The sequence below is a fragment of the Dendropsophus ebraccatus genome, chromosome 2, assembly GCF_027789765.1.
Source record: "Dendropsophus ebraccatus isolate aDenEbr1 chromosome 2, aDenEbr1.pat, whole genome shotgun sequence".
NCBI classification, from domain to species: Eukaryota; Metazoa; Chordata; class Amphibia; order Anura; family Hylidae; genus Dendropsophus; species Dendropsophus ebraccatus.
Window position 1 is genome coordinate 174,378,457 of NC_091455.1, and position 19,912 is coordinate 174,398,368.

The window sequence follows — 19,912 nt, forward strand, 5'->3', positions numbered from 1 at the left end:
CAATCACAGCTCAGCTTTCATGTTCCCAGAGCAATGTGAGAAATGAGAGCTGAGCTGTGATTGGTTGCTATGGGTCTCTTGCTATAAAACAGCACAATACATTTTCCTTAGTAGCCCATAGCAACCAATCACAGCTCCCCTTTCACTTTACCAGGGCAAATAATATGTGAAAGCTGAGCTGTGATTCGTTACTATCTGGAAACAAGGATAAATCTACTGAGCCCCCACCGGGTGTTTTTGTCTGGGCAGCGTATACTCCTACAGCCAGTGGAAGAGGGAAGAGCTGGAGAAGGAGAGTGACCAGCAGGGGGCGCTCCTGTGTGCCGTCCACCATGGTTGTAGTTCCCCTTTCCTCCTCACCTCACACAATAACGGTGAGTACAGCAGAGCGGCCATCTTTGGGGGGGCAGAGCTGACAGGTACAGGGTAAGAGAGGTGGTGTATGGTGTTTTTAGTGTCCCACATTATCATTATTACACACTTACACCCTTGCACACCTTACTACAATGTATAGTGACATAGAATAGTACACATTTTTGGCAACAAGAAAAACTTTTATTAAAGTTATTAAATTATTCGCTGTCGGCTGTAGGGATGTCCCTCGGAGCGTGCTGTGGTGGTGGCGGCGGCGGGGAAGCCGCTGAGCACTTTCTTGGAGATGATGGCCAGGCATTTCCTCAGCTCCTCGATACTGGTGAAGCATCGCAGGATCAGTCTGATGCTCTGTAGGAAGCCGATCAGCATCCTGCTGGTGGTGATAGTCCAGGACAATGTTGCACTCGCTGTGATTGCTTGCAGATCGCTGGTTCTGATGGTGGAAATCCACGTGATCCGCTCACCGGCAGTAGTAGTGGTGATCCAGGTGGCTGTGGTCATCCAGATCTCCAGGAAGCTGGTGAGGGTGGTGGTCCAGATGATCAGATCTCTTGTGCTGCAGATCCAGGTGATGAAATCACAGGCGGTGGTGATCACACTCACTCGCTCTACAGCAGCTGTGATCCAGGTCAGCAGGTCACTATTAGTGAAAGTTCAGCTCAGCAGGCGGCTGGTGGTGGATATCCAGCTAAGCAGGTCAGTGAAGGTGGTTGCTGCACTTTGGAGATGGCTGGTGATGGAAATGAGGTCACAGGTGGTCATATTCCAGTTGGGCAGGTCTCCAATGGTGTTGTTTGGACTCTCTGGGCTCTGGGCTGCTCTCTGATGGAACTGCAGGCCCCTGGTGATGTTCCATCATTTCAAATCATTCGCTGTCGGCGGTAGGGATGTCCCTCGGAGCGTGCTGTGGTGGTGGTGGCGGGGAAGCCGCTGAGCACTTCTTCCGATATGATGGCCAGGCATTTCCTCAGCTCCTCGGTACTGGAGAGACATCGCACGATAAGTCTGATGCCCTGTAGGGCGCCGATCAGCATCCTGCTGGTGGTGTTCATCCAGGACAACACCTCACCCACAGTTATGAGCCAAGCGCACCTGTTGCAGCGACTGGTCAGCCAAGTGAGAAGCTGGAGGGTTGTGGCAATCCACACCAGCTTCTCACTTATGCTGCTCAGTGCGGCCTGCAGATCGCTGGTGGTGATGGTGGAAATAAATGTTGTCAGCTCACCGGTGGTAGTGTTGGTGATCCAGGCGGCTGTGGTCATCCAGATCTCCATGAAGCTGCTGCGGGTGAGGGTGGTTGTCCAGGCGATCAGGTCTCTGGTGCTGCAGATCCAGTTTATGTAATCACAGGTGGTGGTGATCACACTCACTCGCTCTACAGCAGCTGTGATCCAGGTCAGCAGGGCGCTATTACTGAAAGTCCAGCTCAGCAGGCGACTGGTAGTGGATGTCCAGCTGAGCACATCACTAACAGCAGTTAGCCAGCTAAGCAGGTCAGTAAAGGCGGTTGCTGCGCTCTGGACATGACTGGTGATTGACATGAGCTCACAGTCTGGCAGGTCTCCAATGGTGGTGTTTGGACGCTGCAGGTTTCTGGTGGTGTAATTGGGCCTCTGCAGGTTCGGGGTAATCTTACAGCTGGTCTGGTCTGTGATGGTACTGTTTGGCCACTGCAGGCCCGAGGTGATATTGTCCCAGCTGAGCGGGTCGCTGATGTAATTGCCCCAGCTCAGGGGGTTGATGAAGGGTTCAATCATGCTGAGTGGTTGTCTGGTGGAAAGACAGCCGACCAGGATTGGAACCAAATAGCACAGGAGATTGCCAAAAATGGCAAGCTCCCTGTCAATCCTCTCCTCTCTCTCCATGGACTGACGAAAATCGAAAACACTAGAAATGACTATCAGTATACACAGGCAGAAAGCAAGGTAGTACCAACAGTGTGATCGCTAGTGAGTCCCTAAGAACAGAGATTATGGGGCTCGGCACCTTCTTTTATAGGGCCCTTGGATGACATCACCAATTATGTCACTTACGTGATGTCACTGCTTGTCGTAGTGATGTCATGAGCATGCCCAGACACGTTTTCAGGTTGTTGTTTCAAGTTGTTGTTGTTTACAAGTCAAAAACCGGATCCAACCGGTTCCAACCGGATCCAACCGGATGGCACACAATTGCATCGGTAGTTGCATCCGTTTTTTCCATATAATGTATATGTTAAACGTATAGGATAAAACGCATTGTGAACCTAATCTTAGCCATGTTACCCACTATACAATGTCAGATGTGAAATAGGCTTTTATGGCCTCTCAGAATGATGTAGGGTGAGTTCAGACATGGAGAATATGTTGCAGATTTTTACAGCTCAATACATGATGGCATAGAGCTCCCAAACAGTAACAGGACCCTCTTTGTGCCCCCCATCTGTAGGTGAACTGCACCTTGTGCTTCAGTCTGTAGTTAGCCCCTCTCTTGGTGCAAAATAACTTTGCACTTAAGAACTGTGACAATGCCCCCCGTCACTGCACCCCTAGATAAATTGGGCCACTGTCCTTCTAAATCATTGTTTCCCAACCACTGGCTCTTCAGCTGTTGCCAAAATACAACTCCCATCATATCCTGCCAGTAGTGCATGATGGAAGTTGTAGTTTTGCAGCAACTGGAGAGTGAGTCACTTGTTGGAGAACACTGGATTAAATAAACAGTTTTCCTAAATCTTTCTTTCCTAGTCAGTGACTTTTCAGCTGTTGCCAAACTATAACTGCCATTATACCTTGCCAGCAGTCCATATTGGGGGTTGTAGTTTTGCAGCAACTGGAAAGTCACATGCACTAAAGAAACTGTCCCACAAGTGACTGTTTCCTAACAAGCGACTGTTAAGCTGTTGCCAAAATACACCTGTCATCACGTTCTGCTAGCTGCTAACAGGGCCCCGTCATGTGCCCAGGTAAGCCAGGTGCTGACGCCGGTCCTGTGACTAGCGGTTGTACAACCCGTCCACATGCTTGTGTATGCAGCTCTCTACCTGCTACGGACCAGACAGATTTCCTTGATCTTGGTGTCCTGTATATCCACCCTCGTTGAGTATACATTACAAGGCGTATGCAGCCCTGAAAACCCTGAGGACCCCAGGGAAAGTTTTTAAATCACCTGGTGTCAATAAGTTAAACTTTTTTGTAACCTATTTTTGTATAAAAAAGTCCAGTACTTATCAGCTGCTGTATGTCCTGCAAGAAGCGTTAGCGGATTAAATGTAACTTGTGCCCAACCTGGGCCCCCAGTGTGGCTGAACCACCCCGCTAGCAGTGGCACAAGCACAATATTCTTCCGCTAAAGGAGGACACAATCCAGCCCTGGACCGTTACTGAAATACAGAGAGGTGGGGAGCAAGCACAGAGAGGCATTACAGGCCTAGGCCCTGCTAGTGATGTCACGATACCAGCTTTTTTATTTCGATACTCGGATACCAGTTCGATACCTCAAAAAAATACAAATATACCTCCTTGTGCACAACAACTATCATAGCCGCAGTCCGGGGGAGGGCCCCCAGACTGCGGCTATGATAGTTGTTGTGCACAAGGAGGTATGCTGGAAGTTGTAGTGCACAATGAGGTATGCTGGGAGTTGTAGTGCACAATGAGGTATGCTGGGAGTTGTAGTGCACAATGAGGTATGCTGGGAGTTGCAGTGTTGCAGCAGCAGCCTTCCAATATAACAACAACTCTCATCAACAGGGTTCTTGAGACTTGTAGTCCTGACAGCCCCACACTGTGCATGTTGACATGGCTGCAACTGCACGCAATGACAGCACCCTCCTCTCCTGACCTCCTCTTTGCTGCTGTGACCTCCCCTATAAAATCAGCACACTCCTCTCCTGACATCCTCTGTGCTGCTGTGACCTCTACTATAAGATCAGCACCCTCCCCCTGACATCCTCTGTGGTGCTATAACCCCCCTATAAGATCAGCACCCTCCTCTCCTGACATCCTCTGTGCTGCTGGGACCTCCCCTATAAGATCACCACCCACCTCTCCTGAGATCCTCTGTGCTGATGTGATCTCCCCTATAAGATCACCACCCACCTCTCCTGACATCCTCTGTGCTGCTGTGACCTCCCTTATAACATCAGCACTCTCCTCTCCTGACATCCTCTGTGCTGCTGTGAGGCCTCTATAAGATCAGCACCCTCCTCTCCTGACATCCTTTGTGCTCCTGTGACCTCTCCTATAAGATCAGCACACTCCTTTCCTGACATCCTCTGTGCTGCTGTGACCCCTTTATAAGATCAGCACCCTCCTCTACTGACATCCTCTGTGCTGCTGTGACCTCCCCTATAAGATCAGCACCTTCCTCTACTGACATCCTCTGTGCTGCTGTGACCTCTCCTATAAGATCAGCAACCTCTTCTCCTGACATCCTCTGTGCTGCTGGGACTCTGTGACCTTCCCTATACAATCAGCACCCTCCACTCCTGACATCCTCTGTGCTGCTGGGACCTCCCCTATAAGATCAGCACAATCCTCTCCTGACATCCTCTGTGCTGCTGTGTCCTTTCCTATAAGATCAGCACCCTCCTCTCCTGACATCCTCTGTGCTGCTGTGATCTCCTATAAGATCAGCACACTCCTCTCCTGACATCCTCTGTGCTGCTGGGACCTCTCTTATAAGATCAGCACCCTCCCCTCCTGACATCCTCTGTGCTGCTGGGACCCTGTGACCTCCCCCTATAAATTCAGCACCCTCCTCTCCTGACAACCTCTGTGCTGCTGTGACCCTGTGACCTCCCCTATAAGATCAGCTCCCTCCTCTCCCGGCAGGCCACGCAGCCACTGTCTAAGGTTTGGGGGCAGTACACATAGCTTCTCATTTGCAGTCCAGTTAGTGTCCCCCCCCCCCCCCCGGTTTCCTCTCGGGCCATCTATGCCTCCTGTGTGTGCGCTCCCTCTCTCTATGCCTCCTGTGTGTGCGCTCCGTCTTTCTGTGCCTCCTGTGTGTGCGCTCCATCCCTCTGTGCCTCCTGTTTGTGCGCTCCGTCTCTCTGTGCCTCCTGTGTGGGCGCTCCATCTCTCTGTGCCTCCTGTGTGTGCGCTCCGTCTCTCTGTGCCTCCTGTGTGTGCGCTCCATCCCTCTGTGCCTCCTGTTTGTGCTCTCCGTCTCTCTGTGCCTCCTGTGTGTGCACTCCGTCTCTCTGTGCCTCCTGTGTGTGCACTCCCTCTCTCTATGCCTCCTGTGTGTGCACTCCGTCTCTCTGTGCCCCCTGTGTGTGCGCTCCGTCTCTCTGTGCCTCCTGTGTGTGCGCTCCCTCTCTCTGTGCCTCCTGTGTGTGCACTCTGTCTCTCTATGCCTCCTGTGTGTGCGCTCCGTCTCTCTGTGCCCCCTGTGTGTGACACCAGGGGGCGACACAGAGAACATGGCCGGAGCTCAGATAGGTAATTTAAAAATAACACTTTTTGCACTTTACTTTATTGCACGTTTGCTGCTTCCTGGATGTACATATTAAAGGGGGTCTCTGGAGAAAAATGTTTTTAAATAATCTGGGATCAGAAAGTTATACAGATTTGTAAATTACTTCAATTTAAAAATCTCAAGAACTCTTTCAGTACTTATCAGCTGCTGTATGCCCTGCAGAAAGTGGTGTATTCTGTCCAGTCTGACACAGTGCTCTCTGCTGCCACCTCTGTCCATGTCAGGAACTGTGAGAGCAGTAGCAAATCCCCATAGAAAACCTCTACTGCTCTGGACAGTTCCTGACATGGACAGAGGTGGCAGCAGAGAGCGCTATATCAGACTGGAAAGAATACACATAGAGGAAAGTTAAAGGGGTTGGCCACTTTATGGTAAAATAGGTCAGTGTACAGTATGAGTAAGTGTTCTCACTGTATAAACTGACAGCAGCTCCCTGTGTACCTCATATACATCAGTCTGTGAGTGCCGTCTATGGAAATTATAAGAAGAAAAGATCAAGGAAATAAGGAACATGGCAGTTTCATTTGGGATAGAAACAAATAAAGAAAAGGTTTAATAAATATTTTGACCTTTTTTCCTGCATTTTCCTTCTGGTTCTAATAGCCACAAATCTGTAGCAAATAATAGGGACGTTCATTTCTAGCCCAGATCTCAGTGATGTCCTAGAAAAAGGAAAACTGGATCCGCCTCTGCGGAGCGCCTCCATCAGGTTATAATGATAAATGACACTTACTGCGTCTAATGAGGAGGCGAGGCCGGGTAACCCCCATAATATTATCAATGCCCAAAGACAGAAGCTCCTGTACCATCAGTGCAAGGTGGCTGAGAGCTTGTACCTGCTATATTACAGCCCATAGGGAAAGAGACATTTCTCCTGATAAACTGCAGACCTGTGTTACTAATCTATAACTATACAGTGGTACCTTGGTTTAAGAGTAACTTGGTTTAAGAGCATTGTTTTAGTTTAAGAGCTCCCTGTACTGGGTGAGAGGAGGGCCATGCATAGTGGGCTCTACAGCCCTGTACTCTGACCCAGGAAGTCTCCCTCACCTTCCAACTCATAGCAGATCCACTTCAGGCTGGGGCTCACATCAGGGGACAGGACTGTGGAAGTAATCTCTTCATAGCTGTAACCCCTCTCTCCTCGGACAGAGAGTGATGCTATACTGAGCCCATATCTGCCCTGCTCATTCCTTCATGCTCCCTGCATTCTCTGTCAGTCCTGATGTCAGTCATACATGGAGCAGATGCAGCTGATGGTTCCCGGACTCCGGATACTACATGGAGCAGATGCAGCTGATGGTTCCCAGACTCTGGATACTACATGGAGCAGATGCAGCTGATGGTTCCCGGACTCCAGATACTACATGGAGCAGATGCAGCTGATGGCTCCCAGACTCCGGATACTAGATGGAGCAGATGCAGCTGATGGTTCCCGGACTCCGGAAATTGCATGGAGCAGATGCAGCTGATGGTTCCCGTACTCCGGATACTGCATGGAGCAGATGCAGCTGATGGTTTCCTGGCTGATATTCCTGTGTTGTAGACTTGTCTCTCCACAGCTGGACATGAGGTTTAGATGACAATGAGGGTGGAGCGTCGTGTCTGCAGCCTGAGGAAATGTATTGTGTAAAATGATATCACTTCCATCATCTTATCTAAAGGGGTACTCCGGGACGGGAAGCCTTTTTTCAGTATAGCCGTAGAGGGAGTGGATGAAAACAATGACGTCCACTTATCTACCCAATTCCAACGCTCCAGCGGGGAGGTGAATGGACATCATTGTTTTCATCCCCCCCACCCAGCGATATTGAATAAAAACCTCCTGCCCGGAGTGCCCCTTTAACAGTACAAGGGTAAGGAGCCAACAGGACACATAGTAAGGTTAAAAAAAACACGTCAACAAAGGCACATCAGGTTCAACCAGGAGAGGTGAGAAGAGGGATGTAGAGAAGGGGTATTTATGGAAGAAGGGGAGGAGACGGGATTCTATACTTTCACATAGGCATGTATGCTATTTTGCTTCTAGAATTATTATTTATCCACTAAAAGGGGTTACCCAGGCTTAAAAAACATGGCCTATTTCTTATAGAAACAGCACTGCTCCTGTCCTCAGTTTGGGTGTGGGGTTTTATAGCTCAGCTCCATTGAAATGAATGGAGCTAAATTGCCATACCACACACAACCTAAGGACAGGGGTGGCGCTGTTTTTGCCAATAAAGTAGCTGTGTTTTCTTGAGCTTGGATAAACCCTTTTAAAGGGAACAATTCACCACCTTTTTGAGTTCTAAACCCCCCAAAAACAGCATAATAAAGCAAGCTAAATAGTTCCCATAATATATTGTGATGGTGATCTGTATTTTCAATACGCCCAAAGTCACTGTTTTATCTTTTCCGGCATTGTATGTGATTTAGTTTTATCTAGGTATCTGGGCAGTGTCTTTCTCCAAACCAGTCACTGTTCCTGGGCTGTAATCGCACCTCTTGGGGAATGATTGACAGTCAGGGAACCTGGTGGGTCACCGGTGTGTTGGCGTATCCGCAGGATGTCATCCGGCTTCCCTGTGACCCAGCAGATTCCCTGACTGTCAGTGATGCCCCAAGAGGTGCGATTACCACCCAGGACTGTGACTGTAAAATGCACAGATTTTGGGTAAAAAGCGGGTGCTACAAAGCCAACGTACAAGAAGACAACTAGAACCAACTATATATAAAGCAAGTATGTAATTAAGGCAATGGCACACCAATGTGTAGAAAATATCTTTATTCGTAATTCATCAAATATACAGAAAAAAACACCCCAAAAAGTTTTTTTCAAAAAACAAATAAAAACCACTAAACAGAGAGACATGACAGGTCATCATGTTCTCATGGCCAATAAAGGAGTAGGAAAACTCCAAAGAATGTCTCATTCCTTATAACACCATCATCATCGTATATGTCAACGCCAAAAGAACCATGTGCATGCCATCCCTATGAAGTAGCTGCTCCTCCCTTACTGTATATCACAACTAAATAATAGCCAAAGTGCCTGTGCAATGGAACAAAAATGTCCCACGTGTTACGTCCTGCTCCCAGGACTTCCTCAGGGATTGAGCAGGACATAACGCATGGGACGTTAGTGGGCCGTAGTAATATGTTGTTTGCCTCTTCCCCTCTGTCCATGTCCTTGCCTTCATCCTGTTCTCATGTAGCCTAATAATTTTTTCTTTTTCTCTATTTTGCTTTTGTGCCTTCTACCTGCATTGCACTACTCCTGTGTTTGTTATTACATTGCAGATACCGTTGCATGCACTTGTACTGTGGGGAGTGCAAGCTGTGGTAGAGATTGGTGCGCTTTTTGATGCATTTATCATCTATATTATTTTTTTATTTCTACATTTTGACACATTGGTGTGCCATTGCCTTAATTACTTACTTGCTTTATATATAGTTGGTTCTAGTTTGGAGAAAGACACCGCCCAGATGCCTAGGTAGAGCTAATGCACATATCGTGCAGGAAAAAATAAGGGTGGTATTACACAGCCCGATACACCTGATTAGCGAGCGCCGATCTGCTAGATTATCGTACAGCAAGGGCTGAACGGACATCATTAACGTCAGTGACAGGCCTCTCAGCCAATCACTGGCCAAGACGGGACAGCACTGCGGCCAGTGATTGGCTGAGCGGTCTGTCACTTCAAAGACAGGTTAGGAAGTATCAGCAGTGGCTGTGGTCAGTGCGGGAACATGGACAGGTAAGCAGGGGCGGTCTTGGCATTTCTGGGGCCCCAAGCGAAGTTATGTCTTGCCCCCCCCCCCCCCCCCCCCCGACACGCACTCCACAACAATAGACCGCTCTGTGCTGCCCCCAGTAGTATATACCCCTTGTGCACAGCCGCCAGTAGTATATACCCCTTGTGTGTTTCCCCTCAGTAGTATATACCCCTTGTGTGCTTTCCCCAGTAGTGTATAGACGCCTGTGTGTTTCCCTAGTTATATATAGCCCCCCGTGTGCTCCCCCAAAAGTATATAGACCCCCTGTGTGCTGTCCAAGTTGTATATAAACCCCCTGTGTGCTGCCCCCAGTCGTATATACCACGTGTACTGCCCCCAGTTGCATATACCCCCTGTGTGCTCCCCCACTAGTATATAGACCCCCTGTGTGCTCCTTCAGTGGTATATAGCCCCCCTGTGTGCTCCCCCACTTGGATATAGACCTCCTGTGTGCTCCCCCACTTGGATATAGAACCCTGTGTGCTCCTCCAGTAGTATATAAACCCCCTGTGTGGTTCCCCCAGTAGTATATAGACCACTGTGTGCTCCTCCAGCAGTATATAGACCCCTTGTGTGCTGCCCCCAGTTATATATAGACCCCCTGTGTGCTCCCCCAGTAATATATAGACCCCCTGTGAGCTCCCCGTTATATGTAGACCCCCTGTGTGCTGCCCCCAGTAGTATATAGACCTCTGTGTGCTCCTCCAGTAGTATATAGACCCCCTGTGTGCTGCCACAGTAGTATATAGACCCCTGTGTGCCCCCCCAGTTATATATAGACCCCCTGTGTGCTGCCTCAGCAGTATATAGACCCCCTGTGTGCCCCACCAGTAGTATATAGACTCCTGTGTGTTCCTCCAGTAGTATATAGACCCCCTGTGTGCCCCACCAGTAGTATATAGACCCCTGTGTGTTCCCCCAGTAGTATATAGACCCCCAGTGTGCCCCACCAGTAGTATATAGACCCCCTGTGGGCTACCCCAGTAGTATATAGACCCCCTGTGTGCTACCCCAGTAGTATATAGACCCCCTGTGTGCTCCCCACTTGGATATAGACCTCCTGTGTGCTTTCCCAGTTGTATATAGACCCCATTCTGCTGCCCCAAGTAGTATATAGACCCCCTGTGTGCTGACCCAAGTAGTATATAGACCCGTCTGTGAAGCCCCAGTAGTCTATAGCCCCCCTGTGTGCTCCCCCAGTTATATATAGCCGCCCTGTGTCTTCCCCGTTATATAGCCCCACTGTGTGCTCCCCCCATTTATATAGACCCCACTGTGCGCTCCCCCAGTTACACAGGCCCCTGTGTGCTCCCCCTCCCATATAGTATATAACACAATAAAACAAAAACTTATACTCACCTGGGTCCGGGCGTCTCCTCTTCTCTTCACTCTTGTGGCCGCGCTCCCCTTGTCCTGGCGCCGATGCTCCAGTGATGTCACTGGAGCACCGACACCACAAGGACAGAGCGGCCACACTTCCTGCGGCCACAAGAGTGACTGACAGGAAGGGAGCCAATGGCTCCCGCCCTGTCAGTGCTGTTGCTGCATGTAACTGTGAGCGCTCATTACGAGTGCTCATAGTTACAGTTTAGATCACAGCAGCGAGCGGGGCAGCGGCCCTGTCTAGCGGTCTTGAGCACAAGAGAATAGCGGGACGTGGGGGCCCCACAGGATGTTGGGGGCCCCAAGCGATTGCTTGGGGTGCTTGGTGCCAAAGACCGCTACTGGGAGTGGGGGAACTGTACAGATATGCACCACGCTGTACTGACAGAGCATATCTGTACAGTTTCCCTACTCCCAGCATCTTATCACAGATGCTGCCCGGGCAGGGGAGAGTCCGTTATAAGCATTTCACGTCTGTGTTCTCTGCAGAACACGGAACATGTGAATGCAACCATACAGTAGCTGCTCATAAAGTCCTAAAAGGTCCATAACAGTTTATTATGTTCAATTAAACTTGATATTAAAATGGCTGTTTGCGTACACATATAGTGACTTTATGGTCATAATCATTACTACAGAATTTTTTTTTTAAATTTGGAATGTAGGCATAGGCCACATTCTTTTTTTACTTTATTACTACAGAATTTAAAAGGATAATCCAGAATTAGAAAAACATGGTTGTTTTCTTCCAAAAACAGTGCCACCCTGTCCTCAGGTTGTGTGTGTTATTATTGTATTAAAACTCAGCTCCATTCACTTCCCTGGAAATAAGCTGCAGTACCGCTCCCTCTTTGCAAAGTGACACTAGTTGAGGGGCTATGCAGCTTTTAATATGTATCATCCGGTCGATAGTATTGTTCTATGCATAGTAGTCTGCAGCTACTACAGTATAGGCAGGGCCTGTGTGGGCCACCATATCCATACACTTCTTATACTGGTGACCTTGAGTGTATTTTTAATAGTGTCACCTTCATCTTCATGTTAAATTTATTCTTTTATTGAGTATTAACAAACGCTAAGTTTTAATAATAGGGTCACGTCCAAGGTGTGAGTGGGGCATTGGCCCTTTTGTTAGGGGGGGCTCAGGCACTTTGGCAAAGGTTACTTTGTGAAGCAATATGCTTGGGTATGATGCTGGAGCAAGGATCCTAAAATGTTTGTCTGGTAGATCCTACAGAGGGGAGTCACGGCCGGAGAAGTCTTCATGATAGCCGAGCAAGAAAAAGAGAGCAACTTCAGCAAAAACTTCACTTGCAATTCAAGCAGAGAAGACGCCTCCTATAAGTCACTGGATGTAGTTGCACTATAAGCACTCCTTTTATAATCATCCTTTTTATTACCAGCTGAAGTGTCACAGTGACAGCCGCAGCACTGCCATGTATGTAAATCAGTCAGAGCAGGAAGGCTCCGCTTCTGTGACACATCAGCTGGTAAAGAAAAATAATGATTATGAAAGTTTACATTGGACTAAAAGTCCTTTCACCTATACTGTATCTCCCCCGCACCTTTCTACAGCTCTGTACCTGGTATGGACCTCACAGATTCCCGTTAAGTGCACGTACATACCTAATCTATTGCGGATTTGGTGCTGCTGAAATACATAAATATACACAAAAGATTATTTTTTTTATGTGTTGATGGTAGGGATCAATATTTAAGGAAGTAGTGAGTAGTGAGCAGAATTCGCTACAGCATGTATAGTACAACGCTATCTCTAATATATCAGGGAGGATATGGTATGTGGGCTGCTGAGGTTTGAGTGCCAGGGCTGATTTTAAGTCCCAGTCCGGCCCTGGTCATAACTGTGCTCAGCCGCGATTGGCTGAGCACAGTTATGCTCAGCTAATCGCGGCTGAGCATCGAATGACGCTGCAGAGGGCGGCCGGCATTCGGGACAGTCGGAGCTGTTCGCCGTCCGTCCGAAGAAGACGTCACTGACTGAAGATCGGAGACGGGGGTCGGCACGTGACAGGTATGTATAGCGCACCACACTTCCGGGTACACGGGTGGGGGTGGTGGGACGGGGAAGGGGGCCATTCACAGACATAACATACATTACAAAGTTGTATGTTCTAAGGACTCCTTTAACCTCTTAAAGACAGATGCTTAGTATACCCTTCATGCAGCCACTAAGAGCATACACATCGCTATTAACCGGAGTGGCCCGATCGGCCGCGCTGGCTAATTAACTATTCAAATGCAGAATCAGAATGGAGAGCGGCCCTTATATGGCTTTAAAAAGTCTTTCCCGGTGATCTAGTGGGGGGATCGGCATCCCACAATGCGATTGTGGGAATCTGATCTATTATACTTACTGGTCGGGCCCTCAGTGACGCTCTAATGCTGATCCCAACTCAGCTACCGCTAGAGGCTGTCTTCAGCAGCCCTTAGTAATCAAAACCAGTTAACACATATAGCGCGTGAAGCACGTCACAGGTGCGTACGCGAAACATTATGGCACAAAAAATGATTCCTCACACAGCCCCATAGACTGCAAAAAAAAAGTATTATGAAGATCATAAATGGAGCAATTTTAAACACCTTCATTTTTTAAAAACAGAAAAATAAAATGAAAGTTATATACATTGCCTATCGTTGTAATTATACTGACTTGAGGAACATGGATAACATGTCAGTTTTACCACAGTGTGAATGACGTAAAGACATATGAAGTCTGTCATTGCAAAGTACAATTGGTATCACAAAAAATAGGAGCCCACATGGGTCTGCAGGTGAAAAAAATGCAAGCACTATGGCCTATTAAAAACGTGGGGGGAAAATTGCAAAAACGAAAATTGGTCTAGTCAGCAAAGGGTTAAAGACTGGAACCCAAACCCTGCACCGTTTTAAAATATACTTTCATTACCATTAAAGCCATGTGTGGCTGGGTGAAGATTCAGCTGTAAAAAGACATTTTATTAGAGGGGAACTGGGAACTCTCAGCAGGTTAGACAAATCTAAGCTGCTGATAGTCCCCTATTGTGCATGGGGCATCGAGGAGGAAGGTATGTCTCTTACCTTCTTCCTCTGCACTGTTCCTGTGCTGCTAGCAGTGTAATCCTCAGTCTGGAGCACCATTAGGAGCACTGCCCCGCCCCAGAGCACGAGCCGACCTGTCTGCTCCATTGATTATCATTGGGGGTAGGACATTGCTCCTAACGGTGCTCCAGACTAAGGATTACACTACTAGCAGCACAGGAACAGTGCTGAGGAGGAAGGTAAGAGACATACCTTCCTCCTCATTGACCAGTGCGTAATAGGGAGCTGTCAGCAGGTTAGATTCGTCTAAAAACTGGGAAAAAAATGTTGGCTATGATTAGTATTGAGGAGTTTGGAAAGTTAGGAGCTTGTCTGCATTAACACAAGTCGTTCTTTCTATTCAGCTTGTAAGGGTTCACACCACGCTTTATGCCTCCGAGGCATGGGTATGTTGGGAAACTGTCGACACATCCCTGCTCGGACAGGCAGGGGTCCCATTCATTTCAATGGCCTGAGTGTAATCGGATAGTGATTTCATTTTGATCATTTTCTAAATGTAACCAAGTTTTGGCTGAATTGTCTTCAAGTGGAGCACGTGAGAGATGCCCTTGGACTCCGGGGTAATTCACAAGGAAGAAAGAAGAAAAATTCTCTCCATTTCTCATAATTTTCAATGCTTTATTTTATATTCCTACAAAACCAATGTGTTTCAGACCCCACTGGATCCTTAATCATGGTTTTCTGTTGATATCTAAATCCTCTCCAAGCGATCCATGGCATAGAACAGCAGAGTGATATCAAAATTCAGCATCCTGTAGGGAATATCCATCTGACACCGGGCACACCCGCCCGTGAGACCTCCCATTGAAAGACATAGCAGGTGGGATTCGGCGCGGAGCCCACGGGCAGGGGTTCAGAGCGAAATCTCTGCACCGATTCCGTAGTGTGAACAGGCCCTTACACTATAAAGTAAGTTTCCAAGCATAAAGTTATCCTTTATATCTTTGTCTACGTAGGAGATTTGGGACTGAATGAGGAAAAACTAAGCTCTAACCTCTATATAGAAATAAATTTAGAAAATTTAGAAAAATAAAAACTTGGTATTTAAGGGTTGGCATTCACTTTGATGTGCAATATGGTTAATCTATTATTTCTTTGAACAGCTTTTCTATAATTAAGAGATGAAGTTCATTTGGAAAACAATAGTTGTTTGTCTCCCCTTTACTCAAAATGGCTAAAACTTAAAATAACTTACATTATGTCACGCCTCACTGTTCAAAAATACCATATCCTTGACTTATGTTTGGTTTTAACTGGATATTTCAGATATTTCCCTAATAGTTCTGGGCTGGGGTATATAAGGCCGGCAGAAAATTATTTTACAGAGATTCAATTTAGAGTAAAAATAATGCATTTCTTTTCTACCCAACAAGCCTCAGCCTATGGCTCTATACATAGATACAACCTATTGCTCTATATACTTTAAGACACAAATGTACAGCTAATGTTAGTCTGAGCTCATGCACACATATGAGTATGAGGTTTTCCCATAAACCAGAAAATTCTGATACTTCTGGTTTCTATATGAGCGCTGTACTTACCATTAAAAGTATGCATACTGCAACATGCTTGAAAACTCATATGGAATGCATATTAAGAGCATAAGGAAACCATGAATGTCATATAGAAAGCATACCGAAATCACACAGAGTAATACAGAAAGCTTACATAACCAATCAGACAAGCTAGGAAGAGCATTTTGCACATCCACATAGAAACTTCTATTACTGCATTGTATCTTGTGCACGTCTTACATTTTTAAGGCAATAAAATTCATGCTATTCATGAAACATACAGAAACTCATCTAAGTTTATAAACATCTATGCAACCAATTCATTTAAAATGTGAAACCTCAAATGCTCGGGATAAGTGTTGAGCGAACTTGATGAACTTTTGGGTTCGATATTTGACTTCCAATGCTTGGAGAAGATGGATGCAGCCCTAGGTTTTCCATGACTGCCTAGGGCTGCATCCAACTTCTCCAGCCATCAGGCGTTAAATGCCTGAACATTCAGTAAGTTTGTCTAACACTACTCCGGACCCTTCTCTTTTCTCTTTTTGTATCACATAGTCACTCACTGTGTTTGACAAATGGTAATTTGACAACTTTTGAAAAGTCTTGGTAGTGTATTCCAATCATCTCAATGTTCAAATGACTTGTAGCTGCCTAGTGAAATTATGATTACAAACCTTCAAGAAGGAGTACGAGTTTAGCAAATCACAGTGTTAGTACAGTCAATGGTTTTGCAATTTTAAATGGGTGCTGCCATGTAAAACAGTCCATAAGGGTGCACTAGGTTGGTTATTATTGATGCCCCTATCTATTTGCAGTATTTACTTATGTACTGCACTTTTCATACACAGCTAGGAGACGGCACCTTCAGGTTACTGAATTCAATAGCTAACTTCTCTTTTTCCCTTTCCTGTGGATGTTTACTCATTGTTTTAAAAGTCGTGAAAACATTAACTGTAGCTTATTGTCTTTATTAGATTGTGTGTGTTATCCAAGTCACAATAATGTAACAATAATTGTAAATAATCACATTGCAACTTATTAGTAATAAGTAATCACACAGGACTTGGTGGTGTTTCAAACAAACTGTATTTCCATTCCCTATCACCTAACAGAAGTTAAGGTGATGGGAATACCTCTTTAAAGAGAACCTGCAAAAATATTATTTTTATCACTATTCTAGGTTATTTAAAGAAACGGGAGATAAATGTATGACTCAATAAAGTGGAATTCCTGTCAATAAAATTGACTTTTGCTGTAAAAGTCCTCCACTCAGGAAGAGTTTTTTTTTTTCTTTTTATACTTTTTAAATAAACGTTTAAGCTTTTTAATGGAGAAACAGCACAGCCTAGTGGTTAAAATAATCCTACACCCTATTGTTAACCAGCAACAACTTGAAAATCTTCTGGAACATTATGCTCATATTGCACTATATATATATATATATAGCAAAATTGAACACAAGGACGGCACTCCAGTAGTGTATAGTGAAGATTTATTCACCCAATCACAAACAGCGACGTTTCGACTCTAACATGAGTCTTTCTCAAGCCTGAGAAAGACTCATGTTAGAGTCGAAACGTCGCTGTTTGTGATTGGGTGAATAAATCTTCACTATACACTACTGGAGTGCCATCCTTGTGTTCAATTTTGCTATCCAGAGGAGTCGGGGGTCGACTTTTATGGGACGTGCACCCACCAGCTTTAAGCTATTTTTTGACTTCAAGCCAGCACAGTGCCGTCCATCTACTACTTTCTATATATATATATAGTTATTTACTCTACAGTTACTTTGTATAACAATTGTAAAATATTAGTATTGTTATTTATCATTATTATTATTATTTTAGTGTTGCATTTCCTGGTGTAACTCAATTCTGAATGTATAAATAGCGGAATGGTACAATATACTACATGACAAAAACATTGGCTCAGCACCTTGAGGGCTCCTGTAGTACTCATTGACACAGCCTCTGTGAATTGCTGTACAGACTTGTTTGGACTCCACGTGTACGGAGTATTGAAGTATTTACAGAGGATATATTGTGGGATACAGTGCAACATGCTTCAACTTTGTTAGATTTGTTTTGGGGGAAAAAAATCTCTTTCTGAGTAACTTTTTTCTTTTTGTGTCCACTAAAAAACCCTACAGTACTACAGTGCATGCACCAAACCAGCCAGAGTGATGAAGAGACCCATATGGCTGGCAGTGGCACCCTGGCGACCAGGTTGTAGTTACACTTTATGCACAATACCCTGGTTGTAGCCGCCACTTACAAGGACCAGGTCACCACCACCTATTGTCCTAAAGGGCAGAACTAGGTTGATATTTTATGGGCTATGGGGCACATTCATCAACTGTGCCCCTGGCGTATGCCACTGAAAAGGCACCGATATTTGCTCAATCCACCCGATGGGTGAGCAGGGCGGCATGGCCTGCACACAGACGTAAATCGTGGCAGAAATATATACCTGTTCCGGAGGAGGTGTAGATTTCTGTGTCTTCTGTGTGACAGATGCAGGTCCTGCCGGATCTATCTCTTCTATCTATCTATCTATCTATCTATCTATCTATCTATCTATCTATCTATCTATCTATCTCCTCTATCTCTCTCTCTTGTATTTGTACTGTATGTGTAAATATATATACCACTGGACAGGGTCTGTGGGATGGTGGCGACCATAAGAGAACCAGTAAGCAGTCCAGTCTCCACTGGCCGTGTCTGGATACATATACTGTACATACATAGTGCTTATGTTGAGTTTTCTGATATATCAGAGGAAAGAAACTCTCCTCATCTGGCTGCTGTGACTGTAAAGGATGGGGGTTAATGGAGTTCAGATGTGTGCTGACTGGTTTTTATTTCCACTGAGGGAAGGGTGGGCTCTGGGTAGGCACCACATGTGAAGGGATAGTAAAATATGGCAGCACACTGCACTGGCCTCCTGTGTTACACGCTGACTCGCTAAAATGTAGTCTACGGTTTCTTTATATATGCAAAACCTGTGGGGGTTCCATCTAACTCCAATGCTATGGATTCCGATGTTGAATGGCACCAGTAGAGTATCACTAAGCTAACTGTGTTATTATGGCCTGAGGTTAAGTATAATCATGGCCATGACAACGGATCATATTGTGAATAAATTGGCAAACTGAATGTTACCATTCCATTTGTCATTTAGAAATGACACTACACTATCTGACCCTGTGCAGTCATATTATGTAGAATCGCACCCAATGGACAAGGGATATGGTAACATCCAGATGTCAGTCCTTACACTGATTAGTACATTAGAAATTGCTGGTGCCTGACATCTTGTGACCAATAGCATGATACCATGTGGTGGCCATGTCATGATTGGCCCTGATATCATTTGTTGCCCTCTCTTATGCATAGCAGAAACAACATTTGCCAGTCATGGGTACGTGTGGCGGCTTAAATGTCTTTAACCATGGCAGGTTGTTGGGCCCAGAGGTGTGGTGCCAGTATAAGTGGAACAGTTGTTGGCTGTTCCCAAACCACAGTAGCAAGAGGGCTCCAAGATTGGATGAATTATAGACAGATGTCTGACAGAAAATCACACAGCGGCAGGCCATGTTTAGTTGATCCAAGAGGCAAGCATTGGGTTGCAAGGGTGCATCTGACAACACCACATTATCACCAACAATGCTGCACATGGGTCACTTAAAGTGACCCTGTACCCACAATCTGACCCCCCCCCCCCAAACCACTTGTACCTTTGGATAGCTGCTTTTAATCCAAGATCTGTTCTGGGGTCCGTTCAGCAGGTGATGCAGTTATTGTCCTAAAAAAACAACTTTTTAACTTGCAGCCCGTGCCAAACGGGAGTATCTGTGCCCTAACTTTGCACCACCCCTCCGTCCCTTCTCCTCACCCTCCTCATCATTAGGAATGCTCCAGGCAGATTGCTTCCTTATCCCCACCTGTGTCAGCCCGGCACATGGGCTGGATCGTTAAGCACCTGTGCAATTTTCAGCATGGAGAAAATGTTCCAGTGGCATTCCTAATGATGAAGAGGGTGGAGAGGAGGGACGGGGGGGGGGGGGGGGGTGCAAAGTTAGGGCACAGATATTCCTGTTGGGCACAGGGCTGCAAGTTTAAAAGTTGTTTTTTAGGACAATAACGGCATTACCTGCCGAACGGACCACAGGACAGATCTTGGATTAAAAGCAGCTATCTGAAGGTACAAGTCCTAATTCTTTCTGAACCATGTGGTTGTCTGCACCCACATCTGATGTAAATAGCACAAAGCCACATCCCATGGGTGCACTGCTGGGATTCAACATGGCGGTGTTGGTG

General features: G+C 46.2%; 1 long non-coding RNA gene across 1 annotated transcript in view; it reads left to right on the forward strand.

Annotated features, from left to right (window-relative positions):
* The first annotated feature begins 203 nt into the window (after positions 1 to 203).
* LOC138784769 (uncharacterized) overlaps positions 204 to 19,912 on the forward strand; it is a 38,803-nt gene continuing 19,094 nt past the window's right edge. Inside the window, exon 1 of the long non-coding RNA XR_011361935.1 lies at positions 204 to 374. This is a non-coding gene — a long non-coding RNA (uncharacterized lncRNA). The remainder of the gene's footprint in view (positions 375 to 19,912) is intronic.